Genomic DNA, 15,198 nt, shown 5'->3' on the forward strand with positions numbered 1-15,198 from the left:
TCCTGAGGACAACAAGGAGGCCGAGCCTCTAATGCCCCCTACTGGCTGCACTCTGGAAGAGCCCTCCCCCCATCCTCAGGACCAAGTGATCCTCCCTCAACGTGAACACATCACTTCCATGTGAGGAGAGAAGAAGAGACGGCAGAAGTCAGCACTCACACTTCAGTCCTTGAACGCATCATCAGAGACATTCACTGCTGTTGAGTGAAGATGATGGATTCACTGCTGATGAGAAGCAGACTCTCCGTCACATATGTGCTGTGTCTCAATTCAGGGCGTGCACCCTTCAGTCCAAGTGTCCTCCGTCTGAAGGAAGCGTTCTTCGAGGACCCAGCCTAGAAGGACGGACCAAACCCCGCCTCCCCGGTAACCACTGGGGACGGTCTAGCCTTCAGTGTATTTCCTCGTTGCGTCACCACTGTTCCCTCCGGCTGGCCAACCCCGGAAGTGACGTTTTTATAGTACCAAGCCATTGGTTCGCCATCTAACAATGCTGTTGGATGATCAAATAAGTAAAATCCTACGTTAAAAACTGGATACTTTATGTGAAACTTCAATATTTAAATTTATATGTCGTGTCTTTACCAGTATTGGCAGCGGGACGGCTTGACTGGTGAGAGGGGCATGATGGGAAATGACACTATTGAGCAGATCAGGACTAAAATATTGATCCGTCCAATACGTGGATTCTCAAATCAATACTCCAGTCATCTGAGGCCTTCCATTGTTTCTCTGGGGTACAGCCAGATAGAAATGCTCCAACTCTGAATGACTGCTGCCTGCCTGCCTGAAGGGCCTCTGCTAAAATGATACAAATTGGTTATTTGACCAATGTTAAAGTTTTGCTCATTTCCTTCCTGAAATTCACCTTGAAATCCCACCCCCAGTTGGGATCATGGTAAATACAGTTCTTTTTGGATCAAAGTTATCCACATCCTACTGAAATGTTTTAAACAACACAAACTGAAGCTTTGATCCAGATTAAAATTAGGATTGGATTACATCATCTAATCCCATTTCAGAATCCTTCTTTCCCTTTTCAACCCGTTTCCAAGATTCCATCCAATCCCAGAACCAACATCCAATCAGATTACCAGTGAAGGTGTGGGCGGGGCCAAGGCTGATGGGACCGACCAATAGCAAGGTGTTGATTTTTCAACATCAGGTGTTGATGATTAAGCAGGTGTTGTCATCAACAGCTCTGTTGAGTCAGCGGTTCATCTGTATTTCCGGGACAAAGGCCGCTCCTTCCAAGACTCAAAGGTCCAGATTTTAGACACAGAAGACAGATGGTTTGAGAGAGGAGTGAAAGAAGCCACCTGTGTCCACCTAGAGCGACCCTCTGTGAACAGAGAGGAGGACTCCTGCTGCTGCTGCTGCTGCCTCCAGCCAACATGCAGCCAGACGGAGAAGCACTTGGACTTTGAGGTGCTCTTGGGATATTTTCTGATTCTTAGATTCTATGATCAGTGTTTCTGCTCCCACTTCCCTGAAATCACATGACGCTGTGTTGAGCTGAAGTGCAGCCACGCCCCTCTCTCTCTGCCAGGGTGCATCCAGTGTGGCTGTGGCTCCCAGGAGCAGTTGGAGTGCAAGAGGTGAAGATGGTCTGGTCCTCAAGGAGCTGCTCACTCCATCAAAAGACAAGGGCAGCAAACATTGTGTCAGAAGCAGTGGCAGGAAAACAGTGGCAGAAACTGCACAAGGAGCAGAACACACTGCAGGACAAAGTAGTGATGGACAAATGAAGCTTGTGGGAAACATCCAAGCACTGGAGCCACTGCTTCAAAATGGCTGCAAATGACTGCAAGCTGCAGTAACACTGCAGCTGGCCACACACACACACACACACACACACACACACACACACACACACACACACACATCTCAATGAGCAGCATTCAGGATGCTGCATTTATTGTAGAGAAGCTTTGATGCTGAAGTATCATTGCTCTGATCACCTTTGACCTTAAAAAGCCTCGACTTGAAATAATCTCTCTCTCTCAGGGTCAAAGGTCAAGGGCCAGAGGGATCAGTGGCACTGTTCAAAGCCACATTCACTGACTTTACCTTCCTGTTGTTGAGTTGAAACTCCGCCCACCCTCCCAGTTTCAGGGAGCCTGATTGTAACGGAACAATTGAATCAGGGGTCAGACGGTTGGAACCGGGTCAAAGGTCAAATTCATAGGTCAAAGACGTGTATTTCAGGAACGGAAGGTCATATAAAGATGACTCCACCTCTGGTCTGTTCAGAAGGGAGGAATTATGTCAGAGGATCCAGGTTTGAAGTCAAACTACGTCCCGGGGGCCATATGCGGCCAATTACACTCTCCAATCCGGCCGACCAAACTTGAAGGAATTATATTAATAGTCATTAAGTCATGAAATAGAAAACAATGAAAACAATTATTTTGTTGTGTTCATTATTTAATTGCCATTAAAGCAACATGTTGTCTACACATCCCCTGATATATGTCTTCCTCCAATGAGAAAGCGGCCCCTCTGTCATATTGTAGAAGCCATTATGGCCCACCAGTCAAACAGTTTGCCCACCGCTGGATTAGAGGGTCACTTAGTGTTGGAGTTGGGCTTGGTTCAAAGTAGCAAGAGAACAAAAGAGGCTTTGCTTCAGAATTGAACCAACAACCAGGATTGGAACCCTGGTTTTCAGCACCACAGTAAGCAGGCTAACCCACTGAGCTAAGCTGCTAAACTGCTAAGCAGGTTCCTGAGGTCTGTGCAGGGATGTCACTACATCAATAGACAGCAGTGACTTGACATTGGTGCGTTTCAACACTGGACTCTGCAGGAGAAACAAACAGCCACAGTCACTTTGTACAAGTGCAACACAACAAGTGGAGCTGAAGCCTTTTAGATACAATGAAGAGGAAAGAAAATTCTCCTCACTCTTTGAAAATGGAATTCAAACAGAGTTTGAAAAGAGGGAAGGGGGAGCTCTGTGTTGGGAGTCAGCATTGGTCCCCACAAGACCGTCTTCAGCGCTGAGAAAGCAAAGAACTACAGAGGCCTCAGTGCTTCACCTGACACACTGACACACACTGACACACACACACTGACACACACTGACAAGCAGCGACACAGACACACAACAAAGGACAACAAGTTGCCAAAACCAAAGATTCTTCAACTCATTTCCTCATCAGTGATGAATAATAGAAGATCATCAGCATCAAATCAATCATATATAGGTCACTGTATGATATAATGACACAGTTTATAGTCACGTGTTTACCAGAAGCAGTGGGCTGTATAATAGGATGTATGAACAGGGTGACCTATTGACCTACACAGTGCTCTGGCTAACAAGGTGGTTATTTATTGATTTTTTCAACTGTTCAGAGAAGAGCTTCAATCAGTTCTCCAGGAGCTGCATCCCATCAGCCCACAGATGGCTCAGTTAATAAGACAACTAACTGTGAATCACAAGGTTGTTGGTTCGAGTCCCACAATGGACTGAGACTCCAACAGCCCCAAAACGTAGCTCAGCATGAAAAGCAAAATGTCTCTGAATACTGGATGCTTCAATTGAGATGACAAATTGCTCCTCTTGAATTGAAAACACTAGTCCCTACTGAGTGACAAAACCTTTGCCAATACTCTTTCTTTGCACACTTTATGATTCTTCCTACCCTGGCTTGTGATCTTTGATATACAATAAGACTCTGATCATTAAGATTCTGTTTGAAGACTTTCAATGCCTTGTTTCTGCTTTGAATTGCCTCATCACAACCACCTGAGCCTTGGTGGTCAGCTTTTAACTAGCAAGCCCCTCCCTCTGGACCAACCCACAATGAAGTGGCAAATGACAAAAGCAGCCAATAGAAGGCCTTCAGTCAACATTAGAGGCTCCCTACCATCACTCTCACAAGCAAAACAAAAATACACACAATTCCACTGCTTCCCCCTGACAAGTCAACCTCAAAGTCATAGCACAACACTCCTGATTGGATGATTACTGAAGCACACGTGATGCTCCACTATCAGCAGCAGCCCTGTGCAGATGGCTACTTCCTGTTAGCTCTATCAGCAGCACTTGAGAGCAGCTCTGGTTCCGACCCAGTGACTGTGGAGGAGGGAGACAGCAGTTAACAGAAGCCCTCAGCAAACAATGAAAGGATGAGTGTGTATGAATCAATAACCTGACTGGCCTCAACACACACTGTGTGTGTTCTGCAAATATACTGACTGAAAAAACATCTCCTTATGTTTGAACTGTTCAATGTATTCTATATTGTTGTCTGTTGTTTGAAATGATTCTCTTCCTATGTTGACATTTGACTTTGGATTGATTGTAGATGATGGGAGTAGAACTCTGTTCAAACCCTTTGGGCTTCGTTCCCTCCTTGTTTTAAATTGTGCTCAATAAATCAATACAAATACAAATATATGTGAGGGTAGGTGATGGTGTCAATGTTCAAATGTTTCTTGACAATGACAGAGGGGAATCTTTTTTTTCCCTTGTCCTGTCTGGCCATCATGAGCAGCAGAAGTGTGTCTGAATGTCTTCATGATGGCTGACAGATTTGATTCTCAAAGGCAGAGCTTGTGAGCCCAGGGTGTGAATGACACGGGTGGGTTCAGGAAGGACCTGATGACTGCTTTGATTCTATTTTGATGGATGAGTGATATTGTGGCCAGGACTGAGGGAGGGACAGAGAGAGAAAAAGAGAGAAAAAATTGGATGGAAGTGAGGGCTTGGGAGAGCAACTGGCAACAATGTACAGGTATTGTGTCCAAACAACAACAGATATTAGTTTACATAATTAATGATCCAAAAATGAACTCATTCAGATAGTAAACAGATGAACTCAGAGCCGGTGGGGAAGAGGTCCAGAGCAGTGAGCCCCCCTGGCCAGAGGCCACCAGCCCCCCGAAGAGCCAGGACCAGAGGGCTGGGAGGCAGACACCCCTGGATGGAGGACAGGAAGCACAACCTGGCCCCCGGATGGATGTGGACCCCCAGGACAAGAGAGTACCAGAACCAGGCCCTGGACCAGAACCCAGGCCCTTCACCCACTGGACAAGACAAGGCACGACAGAGAGGCTGGTCACATGGAGCAGCCTCTGAAAGACTGCTTTGACTCCACAGACTGGGACGCATTGCAGGGCTCTCACAACCACAACATGGACCAGATGGTTGACTGCACTACAGACTTTAGAAACTTCTGTATGGACGCTGTTGTTCAAGTTGGATCTGGACGCTGCTTTGCCAACAACAAGCCCTGGAGAAACAGCGACATCAAGGACCTTCTGAACCACGAGAAGGTCTTCAAAGATGCTGAGCGACAGGAGTTCCAGCGGGTCCAGAGGGAACTCAGAGTCCAAGTCAAGGAGGCGAGGGAGCAGCACAGAAGGAAAAATGAAGAAAGGATGCAGAACAACAATATGAGGGAGGTGTGGGAGAGGATGAAGACCATCACTGGCTGCAGCTCAAAGAGAGGTGGCCACTGTCAGAAAGCTCCCACACGTGTTGTTTAGTGCTCACCACTTGGGAGCGGTGTTGTACCTCTGTTGGCCACCGTCATTCACTCATTTATTACGTCTGTGCCTGACTGCACCTGATAGCGCTGTCAGTCAGTCAGTCATCAGCCTCCCGGCACGTCACTGCCCCCTACCGGTGCGGCGCGGTACTTTCTGCCTGGCCTGGTGTATTTTCACTTCGTTCACACGTATTTTCATGGATCATTAGAAAGAATACACTGGTCACAAACACTCATTGAATGTATTAGACAGCCTGTGGAACTTCAACAGATGTAGTACATCAGTAATAGTAGTAATCAAGCATGATAGATAGATAGATAGATAGATATTAATACATTTTATTTGTATGGCACATTTTAGAAACCTCAGACACTTTACAAAGTCATTAACATAATAAAATCAATAGTGTAGTGTGTCTGTTGATGAGCACCATGGTCTTGGCCTGGGCTTGAAGAAGCAACCATCTCTTTGAAATGTCCCACTGTGGATCTCCACATGATCTTCTGTGCAACAGTTTGTCCTGTGAGCTCACTGGAAGAGTCTGCAGAGGAAGCAGAAGATGAGGGTGTCTACCTCTCAGCTGCAGCAGCTCACCATCTTCACCACTGTGCTGACTGTTGGAGGCGTCGCCACCATGTACTACCAACAGCAGAGTGAGTTCCATTCACTAACACCATTCACACCTTCACATCTCTGTGTGTAGGAAGAACTCTCTGGAGCTGCTTCAATGGACCACAGTGACAGACAAAACAAAGCATCCCAGCACTGCAGGCCACCAACCTACCAGTGGAGTTAGAATCAGGTTCTTGATGTCTGAAGATTCTGTCTGTCATGAACATAGTCGGGTCGGAACCGCAGCGGTACCGTCTACACCGTGTGCACAATTATTAGGCAAGTTGTATTTTTGAGGATTAATTTTGCTATTGTACATCTAGAGTGCTTTTGATCTATCCAAAATGTGAACAAACCATCAAACCTGAACATTTAAGTAGTAAAAGTGAAGTTCTGGCTTTCTTATGAGAATATCTTTATGTACACCATTATTCGGAAACTATTAGTGTGCACAATTATTATGCAACTAAATGAAAAACAAAGATTTTCGCATCTCACTTGTTTATTTTTACATGTTAAAGTGAGAATAAAAAAAAACCCTCAGAATTAACAAATAAACATTTCAGAAATAATAATAATAACAATAATAATAATAATAATAATAATAACAATAATAATAATAATAATGATGAGAGCACGCCTTCGCTGAGGCTCAGTCCCCTTCTTTTCAATAACATTCACAAGCCTTCCATTCGCGGAGTTTAGTCAGTTTCTTGATCTGGTCAGAATCAACTTTTTGTACAGCTGCCGAAACACTGTTCAGAGACGTGCACTGTTTACCTTTACTCTAAATGTCCTGCTTAAGAACGGCCCAAAAGTTCTCAATAGGGTTTAAGTCAGGTGAAAAGGGGGACCATGTCATTAGTTTTTCATCTTTAAGGCCTTTACTGGCCAGCCACACAGTGGAATACTTTGATGCATGTGATGGAGCATTGTCTTGCATAAAATCAAAGTCCTCTTGAAAGATGCAGACTTTTTCCTGTACCACTGCTTGAAGAAAGTGTCTTCTAAAAATTGGCAGTAGGTTTGAGAGTTGATTTTGAGTCCATATTCAACCCAAAAAGGTCCAACTGCTCATCTTTAACAATACCTGCCCATACCAGTACCCAGAGATGGGGACTCGAGTTAAAGACTCGTACTCGAGTCGTACTCGAGTCGCATTTTTGGAGACTCCAGACTCGACTCGGACTCGACCCTAAAAGACTCGAGAATTGACTCGACTCGAGATCAAAGACTCGTGGGCAATCTTTAATTTTATTTATTTTTTTGTTGTTTTATTATTATTTTTTTTTTTCACAAAACCACCTCCGATGCGCGACGCATCGCGTCACATCCCTCCCTCTCTCCTTCATTATCAGTCATCATGGCAAGTGCAAGTGGAGCAGCTGCTGCTAAAGAAAGTCCACCGCCAGGTTCGCTACCCTTTATATTAACGTACTGCTACACAAACTTCAAACAGAACGGCAGAGACAGAACTGCAAAATGTAAATGCTGCAAAAGGACAATAAAAGAAAAAGGTTCCACAACCAGCAACTTCCTGCGGCACATTGAAAAGGTGCACAAAGAAAAGGTAAGTTGTACTCATAGTGTTTTTGCATACATTGTCTAGTTATTGTTTAGCTTAGTGCATTACCAAGAAGAAACGGTCGGGCCGTGGTGTTTAACGAGACCGCAGTGTAACGTTAAACAAACACCACGGCTTGGTTACCGCCGTTTTACAAGCTAGCTTGTTGCGCTAGCTTGTTGCGCTAGCTTATCACACTAGTGTTTAGGGTTGCCACCTGTCTCGTTTTTCCCAGAATTGTTCTCTTTTTTCACCACCTGTCCCGGGAAAAATAAAATCTCTCCCGGGACACAATTTGTCCCGTTGTTTAGGGAAAATGACAAAACCTCATTTGATTTCCGTCTGTGGTCTAGATAGGGTTGCCAACCCTCCCGTAAATATACGCACTTCGGGGATGCCTCCGCCTCCCCCCCATGTCCCAGATTTGAAACTCTAGGAGGTGGCAACCCTACTAGTGTTTGTGTTACAAAAATGAGCAACCTCCCATGTTGTTCATCTACAGGTATGCTGAATATAAGGCAGCCAAAAAAGTTTCCTGTGGAGAAGCCCAAGAGAGTCAGACTCAGAGCAGCCTCGATTCCTTTGTGGGACTAAAACAAGGAGTGAAAACATACAGCCAGGGCCATCCCCGACAGAAGACCATTACTGACTCCATAATTCATGACCTCATCATCTCATGCAACCTTCCTCTGTCCTTGGTTGACATACCCAGCTTCCAGAACTTCATGTCAGTGGTGAATGAAAAATACTGCCCAGTAAGTCGAAACACCATTACCAGACGTCTGAGTGATCTAGCATCCGACAAAGAGTACAAGATCAAATCCAAATTACAAAAAGCAGACACTGTGTCTGTGACTGTGGACATTTGGACTGACAGGAGCATGCGAGGCTTTCTAGGTGTAACGGCCCACTTCATGGAAATGGAGAAGAACAGTGTCTCAAGACTGCAGACAGTTCTCTTAAGTTGTGATAGATTCACAGGTTCACACACTGGAATCAGAATCAGTGAACAATTTGAGGAGATATGTGACAAATTTAATGTAAAACACAAATTAGATTACATTATCAGTGATAACGCTTCAAATATGAAGAAGGCCTTTACAGTTTGTTTCCCCTCAACAACTAGAGCTGAGAGGCATGAGTTGGATGACGAGGGTGAAGATGATGATGAGCTAGAAAATGATGACTTATGGGAGGATACAGGTGAAACCCTCCAAGAAGATGTGGACACCATCCAGAGTAGCTGCCAGCAACAGCGGCTGCAGTGTTTTGCCCATTCATTGCAGCTCGTTGTGCAAGATGGACTGAAAGAGACCAAAATTCTTAACTGTGCATTGGCAAAGGTGACAAAATTCTGCAGTTTACGTCATACAACTTGCGGACTTAAGGAAGCTTTTAAGAAAACGTATGGAGCCAATCGGAGCATCCCCTCTGCTGTAGCAACTCGTTGGAACTCGACTCTCCGCCTTGTACAGGCAGTCACTGACCTTGATCCCCAAAGCCTTAACACTCTCCTGGAAGATGAAAGACACAAAAGCCTGTGCCTAACAGGCAGAGAGTTGAGCCAGCTGAAAGAGCTTGTGGAAATTCTGGGCCCGTTTCTTCAAGCAACAGATCTCACACAAGCAGAGAAGGTGGTTACTCTCAGTGCGGCTCTCCCTAGCATTCTATCACTCAACAGCCACCTCAACAGTATGCAGAAGAAAGCTCATTACCTGCGCGGTTTAGTGAAAGCCCTACAGCAGTCCCTCCAACGCCGTTTTCAGGTATGATGGGAGCTATAAAAACAAAACATTTTCACCCACTTCTTTACTTCTGTAAACCTGTGATCTGACCGTAAAGCTGAATTTGATGATCTGATTTTGTTTCAGGGGATGTTCGTAAATGTCAGAATGGAGGAGTCGGACAAGCCTGCAGGAGACCTGCCCTTTGGAGATAAGGTTTACATGATGGCTGCACTACTGGACCCATACTACTGCCTCTTTTGGCTGGAGCATGATGTTCCCATCCCAAATGATGTCAAGAGTGATGTGAAGGAGATGGTAATGGGTAAGTTTACTTGTGATAGATTCCTTAACTTATATATTCCTTCATTTAATCATCACTATTTGTATAACTAAGATCATGATCTGATGAACATAATGTAACTAACCATGTTTTTTGTGGACATTTTTCAGATCATGTCTTGGCTGATGCTTCTCAAGTCACTGTACGTCAAGAGAACAGCAGCGGTGGTGAAGATGACAAGGAGCAGTCACCGACACCTGCCAAAGTTCCTCGCCTGTTCTCAGCCTATCGGAAGAAAAGCAAGAAGAACCCAGACCGTGCCTCATCTGTCAGGGCTGAACTCAAGCGCTACATCCAGAATTCGGAGTCCACTGCGGCCGATGAAGAAGAAACGCAAACAGACTGTCTGGAATTCTGGAATCGACACGCTAAGGGTTTCCCCAGACTTCATAGGGTGGCTATGAGAGTGCTTAGTGTCCCTGCTACCAGTGCACCAGTAGAGAGGGTATTTAGTCACGGAGGTATTATAATGCGCCCGCACATAGCCAGGCTTAGTGCAACAAACCTGTCATGCTTAATTTTTCTGAAATGTAACAAGCATGTTGCATAATTTTTGATGGTCTTTCAGCGACTGAGAGGCAGCCTAATAATTTTTGAAATGTAACTTAAGTTCAGTTGCATCATTTTTCAGTCTTTCAGCCACTGAGAGGCAGCCTAATATTTTTTTTTAAATGTATCTAAGTTCAGTTGCATAATTTTGATGGTCTTTCAGCCACTGAGAGGCAGCCTAATATTTTTTTTAAATGTAACTTAAGTTCAGTTGTATAATTTTTCAGTCTTTCGGCCACTGAGAGGCAGCCTAATGTTTTTTTTAAATGTAACTAAGTTCACCTTCTTGGAGGCTTTCTTTCTTTTCTTTTTTCCACACATGGGTTAGTTTAGTAATAGTTAAGGCCCATGGAAAGGACAGACAGTTTTACTACTTTATTTTATCTATTTTATTATTTAATATTATTTATTATTATAAATGCCATCTATTTTTGTTTTTTTTTTTTAAAAAAAGTCTGAATAAAAATTTGGATATACTGTATTTCAGCCAGAGGCTATGTCATTTTATATATATATATGTGTGTGTGTGTGTGTGTGTGTGTGTGTGTGTGTGTGTGTGTGTGTGTGTGTGTGTGTGTGTGTGTGTGTGTGTAAAGACTCGTGACTCGACTCGGACTCTAAATCAAAGACTTGCGACTCGACGAGTCTTGCCCCTCAAAGACTCGAGAATTGACTCGACTCGAGGCCGAAGACTCGTGACTCGACTCGGACTCTAAATCAAAGACTCGTGGGCATCTCTGCCAGTACCCCACCGCCATCTTGCTGGCATCTGAGTCGAAGTGGAGCTCTGTAGCCATTACTGATCCAACCACGGGCCCTTCAATCCTTTCCAACAAGAGTCACTCTCATCTCATCAGTCCACAAAACCTTTGAAGAATCTGTCTTCAGATATTTCTTGGCCCATTCTTGACGTTTCAACTTGTGTGTCTTGTTCAGAGGTGGTCGGGTTTCAGCCTTTCTTTCCTTGGCCATGTCTCTGAGAACTAAATACCTTGTACTTCTTGACACTCCAGGTAGGTTGCAGTTGTGAAATATTGCAGAACTGGAGGATAATGGGTTCCTGGTGGCTTCAAGTTTGTTTCTTCTCAATTTTTTTGCGGTTAAATTGCATCTTTTCTTCTCAACACGTTTCTTGCAACCCTGTTTACCATTTGCTACAAAACGTTTGATGGTTCTGTGATCACGCCCCAATATCTTAGATATTTCAAGTGTGCTGCATCCCTCTGAAAGACCTTTTTACAATTTTTGACTTTTCAGAGTCAGTCAAATCTCTTTTTTGGCCCATTTTTCCCGAGGAGAAGAATCTGCCTAATAATTATGCACACCTTGATATAGGGCGTTGATGTCCTTAGGCCACACCCTCCCTCGTTATACAAATACACATCATCTAATATGCATTATATCCTCTTAGCATTCAAGTTTATACAGCTTGGGGTTGGAAATTAAGGATAAAATGATCATATGGTCAAAATACTCGATAATCGATTCACATGACAAACCGAACCAATCAGGTGATTCATTTGACATCCGAAGCGCTCAACTGCTTCGGACGTCACTAGTCACGTGACCAAACCGCGCCTCGGCACAGTGTTTCGATACGTTTGCTTCATGAGCAACAGCGCATGTGTTGGAGCCTCGGGTGTCAGCGGACCATCACTACAGGTGGGTCCCTCACGACCAGGACACCACAACGGGGCATGGTTTTACCACACAGTTGCACATCAAGTTCCAAGTACCCGAGGTAAGGGATAGTCAGGCCATTGGCAGCCCTGACCTCTAACCAGTTGCAGGCACGGAGGCGTTCCTGGCCCAAAGGCTCAAGATGCTGGCGGAAAGAAACACTCAACACAAGGGACCCTAACGCCACTCATGTTCACATCTAAATGAGAGCAAGATGAAATTAATCCGGAAGCATCCACGTCAGATAAAACAGCCTGTGAGCCAGTAACGGCCCTGTCCAAACTGTGGCTCTGCAGTTTGACGGGCACTAGTTTTCCGCCACAGAAGGGGATTGAGACTGCTGACCAGAATTTGACTGAGGTCGAAGAGAGAACTGTGAACGAGGCGGAACACGCACCCCATCACACTCGTGCGAAAAGTGCCCAGGCTGGTTACAACGCCTACATACTAAAGGTCCGGATCGGGGTGGACGGCGGTGCTGACTGGAGTTCTGCAGTTGAGCGATACTGGCCATCAGCTGATTAAGCTGCTCCTGCTGACGCTGTAGCATATCACTCATTTCGCTCATCTCTGACTGCACAGCAGCTTGGGGGCTGCCAGAAACGCCATACTGAACACCATACACAGTGGAAACTGATTGACTGCGGCCCCTCGCACCACCAAGCGAACCTTCACGTTCCCAGCGGATGGCCTCAGCTCTTACATCCAACAAAGTGGAATCGGGTTGCCGACGCACCAACTGCTTCAGCTCACGCCGCAAGGAACAGTTCAGGACATGCTCAACGAACTGGTCTCTCAAAAGCGTCTCAGCATTGGGCATGGCAGTAGGGGCACACTGCTTTACCTTCCCCATGAGACCCATCAAGGCAAGAGAGAACTCCTGAAGAGTTTCTCCCTCTTGCTGTCTTCTGGAGAAAAAGGCCTGCTGCAGTGCCACATAAGACTCTGTGCACCCATAGAGCTCCTCTAAAATGGCAAGTATTCTTGCAGGATCCTCCCTCTCAGCGGCAGAGCGGTACCGTATCTCCTCCTTAGCCTCCCCTTCCAGATGGTCAAACAGGAAGAACGCCTGGAAGGATCGGGATAAGCGCAGAGCCCTCATGCTCGCCTGTACCTCCTCCACCCACTCACTCAAACCTATACCTGACCATCCCCTAAAAATGGGACACTTCCTATCCCTAGATACAAAAATTAGTCCTGGTTGGGCAGACAAGGTGGACGGTAAACCACTAGGGCCAGCCTGTTCCCCTCACAACCTCTCGTTATCGGCTTGTAAATGTGCGATCAAGTCCCTAAGCTCTTGTATTCCCTCCTCCATGACTAAAAAAAAAAAAAAAAAGAATTCCCTAAAACAAAAACAATTGCTATGATGCAATAGCACTCAAAAGATAAAAGGGGGAAAGTTACTCCTAGAATAAAACCTCACCACCATTCACGAGGGTCCTCAAGAAGTCACTGCTGCTCTGTCACCAATATGCTCCAATCTACACACAATAAGAAACAGGATTAATACAAGTAAAAAACACATTCAAAAGAAAATCCCCCCAAAAATAGAAAGACAAAACAAACAAAAAAAACAAACAGAGAACACACGTCTTGACCGTTTAAACCGAGAATCCTGCCGACAACGCCAAGTTGTGGCGAGGGTAGGGGTGAACTGAACAGAATAGAACTAATGATAAAATGGATTAGCAAAACAAGAGAAATGGGGACCGACAACACCACCCTGGGAATTTCACCCAGGCATTAACTAAACTAAAAAAGACACACAGGTTTGCTACCCGGTAACGGATGCAGGATGTGGTTCTCAGATAATGAAAAATACAACTTTTATTGAATACAAGAGACAGTGAATAAAATCTTTTCTTTTTGAGTAAAAACAAACAAAAGCTGGAGCTGGTTGAATGGTCATGGACCAGTGTGAGGGGTGAAGCTGAAAATAACAAATAATAACAAATCCAAAAAAACCAAAGTCTAAAGTTATACTTGTGCACAAAACAAAAGGAAACCACTCCCAAGACACAGCACACCAAACGTGGAGGGTCTCCACCACCACCACCACACTGGTACTGCCACCACCAGTCTCCAACAACTAAAAGAAGGAAAAACAACAATTAATACAATAAAAACGAACAACAATGGCAACTTATTTTAACAATCGCTCACCTTCTCTCACACGAACACACGCTCTCTCTTTTACCCACACACAATACACTGGGCGAAGCGACGGGGAGGCGGTGGCGGCTCAGCAGCAGCGGCGAAGCGGCGGCGGTGAAGCAGCAGCAGCAGCGGTGAGGCGGCGGCGGTGAAGCAGCGGCAGCGGTGAGGCGGCGGCGGTGAAGCAGCAGCAGCAGCGGTGAGGCGGCGGCGGTGAAGCAGCGGCAGCGGTGAGGCGGCGGCGGTGAAGCAGCAGCAGCAGCGAAGCGGCGGCGGTGAAGCAGCAGCAGCGGCGAGGCGGCGGCGGTGAAGCAGCAGCAGCAGCGGTGAGGCGGCGGCGGTGAAGCAGCAGCAGCAGCGGCGAAGCAGCAGAGTCGGGACACAGGGCTCGACGGAGCAGTTGACAAAACAGTTGACAGGACGGTAGACAGAGCAGCAGAAACGGGGGTGATTGCAGCCAGTCCTCTCAGTAAGGTTCTATTGCACATGCAGGAGGAGGCAGGAAGGGGACAATCTAAGGGGACAATCTCCAACACTGGCGTTTACCACCGGGAGCTCCAGAAATTCACAAAGCCCGGGCAGCATGCACAGGGCACAATTGCAGCATCCAAACTAAAACCCCGACCGGAAATGACGTCCAAATGACGGAAGGCGCAGAACCAAGAGCTGGCGAAGATGGGCGTTTTTATACGGCTTGGCCCGTCACTGCCACCAATGGCATTACGGGTAATCAACGCACTATTTGGGTTCATACTGCTACACTTAGTTAATAAAGATATAAATATTACGAAAGCATTTTATTGTCTTAGTTTAAGACTTTTTTATGGATTATTGACATCGTTGTTGCGTAACATTTTTTTTTTTACTTTACGATGTTTGTCAACCGGACTGGCGGTCCCGGCTTCACGTTACTTGTGTACATCGTTGTGTAGTGACAGAGGACTTTTTTTTTCGTCGTCTTCTTCTTCTTCTTCTTCTCCTTCTTCTTCTTCTTCTTCTTCTGAGCGGAAGGAGCGTGAGAGGGAGAGAAAATTGAAAGCGATTGCGCTACCTATAACTTTATTCTA

The 15,198-nt window shown here is 45.6% G+C and overlaps 1 protein-coding gene across 1 annotated transcript in view; it reads right to left on the minus strand.

Annotated features, from left to right (window-relative positions):
- The window catches only part of LOC142892538 (uncharacterized), a 317,526-nt gene that overhangs the window by 159,542 nt on the left and 142,786 nt on the right, over positions 1 to 15,198 (minus strand). The window lies entirely within an intron of this gene.

The sequence above is a fragment of the Nelusetta ayraudi genome, unplaced genomic scaffold (assembly GCF_046127955.1).
Source record: "Nelusetta ayraudi isolate G7.1 ecotype Tasmania unplaced genomic scaffold, CSIRO-AGI_Nayr_v1 ptg000034l, whole genome shotgun sequence".
Taxonomy (NCBI): domain Eukaryota; kingdom Metazoa; phylum Chordata; class Actinopteri; order Tetraodontiformes; family Monacanthidae; genus Nelusetta; species Nelusetta ayraudi.